This window comes from Lithobates pipiens, unplaced genomic scaffold, assembly GCF_037356315.1.
Source record: "Lithobates pipiens isolate NorthernLeopardFrog02 unplaced genomic scaffold, aLitPip1_a1.2 Scaffold_27, whole genome shotgun sequence".
NCBI classification, from domain to species: Eukaryota; Metazoa; Chordata; class Amphibia; order Anura; family Ranidae; genus Lithobates; species Lithobates pipiens.
The window spans coordinates 113,197,558-113,200,680 of NW_027507788.1; the positions used below are offsets into that span (position 1 = coordinate 113,197,558).

At 38.9% G+C, this 3,123-nt stretch overlaps 1 long non-coding RNA gene across 1 annotated transcript in view; it reads right to left on the reverse strand.

The window, feature by feature from the left end:
• Positions 1 to 2,818: 2,818 nt before the first annotated feature.
• The window catches only part of LOC143934077 (uncharacterized), a 4,264-nt gene continuing 3,959 nt past the window's right edge, over positions 2,819 to 3,123 (reverse strand). The window contains exon 2 of the long non-coding RNA XR_013263207.1: positions 2,819 to 3,123. This exon is cut by the window's right edge and continues 474 nt beyond it. This is a non-coding gene — a long non-coding RNA (uncharacterized LOC143934077).

Sequence of the window (3,123 nt, forward strand, 5' to 3'; positions counted from 1 at the left end):
AGTAAACTCCGCGTTTTTCGTGACTGTCGGACATAATCGTTTGATTTGATCGTAATCGTTCGTGTAGATAGTGTATGTAAAACTGGCGTATTTGAGCGTAATCGTTCGTGTAGATAGTGTATGTAAAACTGGCGTATTTGAGCGTAATCGTACGTATAGATAGTGTATGTAAAACTGGCGGATTTGATCGTAATCGTACGTATAGATAGTGTATGTAAAACTGGCGTATTTGAGCGTAATCGTACGTATAGATAGTGTATGTAAAACTGGCGGATTTGATCGTAATCGTACGTATAGATAGTGTATGTAAAACTGGCGGATTTGATCGTAATCGTACGTATAGATAGTGTATGTAAAACTGGCGGATTTGATCGTAATCGTTCATGTAGATAGTGACTGAACCTCTGGCGGATCGTAATCGTTCGTGTAGGTTGTTTATGGTAAATAGGTAAATAGCATGAATTTGTGTATGGTGTAAATTTATCTGGTGTTGGATTAGATTTTAATTAGTTTTTTTTTTTTTTTTTTTTTGTATTGTTCATGATAAACTGAATTGTCACGCTCAGTTTATAAGATATAAATTTTTAATAAAGTTTCATAAATTTATTCAGTGCAATGTAGACTCAATTAAAAAAATGAGATAGATAGATAGATAGATAGATAAAATGCTGGTTCAACAGCTGGACTAGGAAACTTTTATAAGTGTAGTTTTGGCCTTCATAGAACATTTTTGACATAATCACACACAGGTACTCCAGGCGTTGATTCGAGTGTGTCCGTCTGTGAAACTTGGACAAAAGATATACAGTATCACAGTTTGGTTAAAGGCTAGGTTCACATTGCTGCAATGTACGAGATCAAATGTGATTTGCACCGCACTGCAGTGCAAATCACATGTGATCTCTGTGTGATGTGATTTCAGCCATGCATATAGTATGGCTGAATTTACATCGCATCCGGACCAAACTTGTACATGGCCCTTTTTTGAGTCCACAGCCAAATCGGATCACATGGATGTTCACACCATGTGGTCCGATTCCTGTCCGAGTTTAAAGATTGCACTGTGATATGAGAACTAATTTGGAGGTGTCAATAAAACTTTACACTGATACTCCCAGCAGGTCACATAGGGCAGTGCGAACTCCGCATGCGATGCGTGAAACCACAGTAGATTTGCAGCGTTCGCACATCGCAGCAGTCTGAACACAACCTTAACTGTAAAAAAGTAATTTTAAGGATGTATTAAACTAGGATCTTGTAATAAGCAACTAATAATTTTACACCACTTCAAACCAATGTTTCATATTCAAATTTCTGAACTCAAATATCACTATGCTTAAAAGTATTTTTTTTTTTTTTTTTTTTTTTCATTCTCATAGGCAAACAAAGACTCAGACAAGAGGCGGAGCAGCCCAGGACCCCCCGACCTCGCCAGCCTGATTGGGCAATTAGCCCCAGCCCCAGCCCCAACCCCAGCCCTGCATCGGTATTGGAGCTGCCCAGTCCTGTGTCTGCGAGGGAGCTACGGAGCTCGGTATCCTCCGCTGGCCCAAGCTCCGTAGCTCCACTGGATGAGCCGAGCCCAGGGCTAGATGTGGAGGAGAGTGAAAGTGAGTGTCTGACAACCCAGCTTAAGCTAAACAATTAATGGCTGTATATGTTAACCATTTTTTTTTTCTACACATGTTTTTAGGTGATGATCTGGTTGTGGTAGCCGAGCCATTTACATCGGACAGTGCCCACAGGCTGATAGGGCAGATTATGGCCTGGAATGCCAGGATCGACATCATGGAGCGCAACATCCAGGCCATGCAACAAGAGCTGGTCCCTATGAGGCAGGAAATGAAGGACATGATTGATGTTTTAGGGAGAATATAAGCCCCTTTTCCCCTAAACCACAATCGATCATGTCCTTCATTTCCTTGCCCAAAAGTTTTTAAGGTTGTTACAAGATTTTTATAGGCCAAATTTTGAAGATGCACACGGTGTGTCAACATGTGCTATGTGCCATCAGAGGATCGCAATGGATGCATTTGGTGTTTGCAAACCCTTCCTCCTTCTAGTATGAGAGAGGAAGGGATTGCACACACCAAACACGTCCATTGATCACTCATGATGGTACATAGCACATGTTGACATTACCAATTTTTGGTGTGCATCTTCAAAATTTGGCTTTACCCCTTGTTTGGTGTAAATAGTTCAAAATCTGATTTTATTATTTTAAATTTTTGTGATAATTGTATTTTTGATATATTTATATATTTTTATGTTTACCAAAAAAAAAAAAAAAAAAAAAAAAAAAATTATTTTTAAAAACAAAAAAAATATAAAAAACAAATATTTTTAAAAAACCAATTTCACAAAAAAAAAAAAAAAAAAAATAAACACCAAAAAAAAAAAAAAAAAAAAGATCTAAATAAGAGGCACTGGTTTTAATGTGCACTATTAAAAAATCAAAAAAAAAAAAAAATGTGTGTGTCTACTTCTTTCAATACTCAATACCAGTTTGTAAAGTCATTTTGTGTTTTCTGTCACAAAGGGCCTTATTTCCTATTGTCAAAAACCACTTTGCTATACAAATGCACTAGGACAAGAATATGCAATTAGTGGAAATCCAGCTGTTGCAGAACTACAAGTCCCATGAAGCATAGCAAGACTGGCAGCCACAAGCATGAGACCCAGAGGCATGATTGACTTGTAGTTTTGTACCAGCCGGAGGTTGGCCAATTGCATATCCCTGAATTAGGACAATGTAGGATACAAGCAACGTGAAAAGCAAACAAGAACCAAACTTAAAAATTTGAACAGACAAGACATATTTCAAGAAAAAGATTTTTTTTATTGGTCAGCTGGCATTGGAATAGCCCCCCTACCATTAAAATAGCTGACATACCGGTCACGCACCTCACGTGCTGTTTGGGGGGCTAAGCCAGGAAGGGCATGATCCAGCCCTGTCAGTTCTGGAAGCCTGAGTCCGGCCTCAGGCCCAATAGGCTGCAGGTACTGGTTACCAGAAAATTTCCTTAAAAAATTGTGTAGAATGCAGCAGCACAGAACAACATAGTTGAGTTTATATTCTGCCAGGTTGATGGCTGTCAGCAACAGACGGAACCGGCTGGCCAT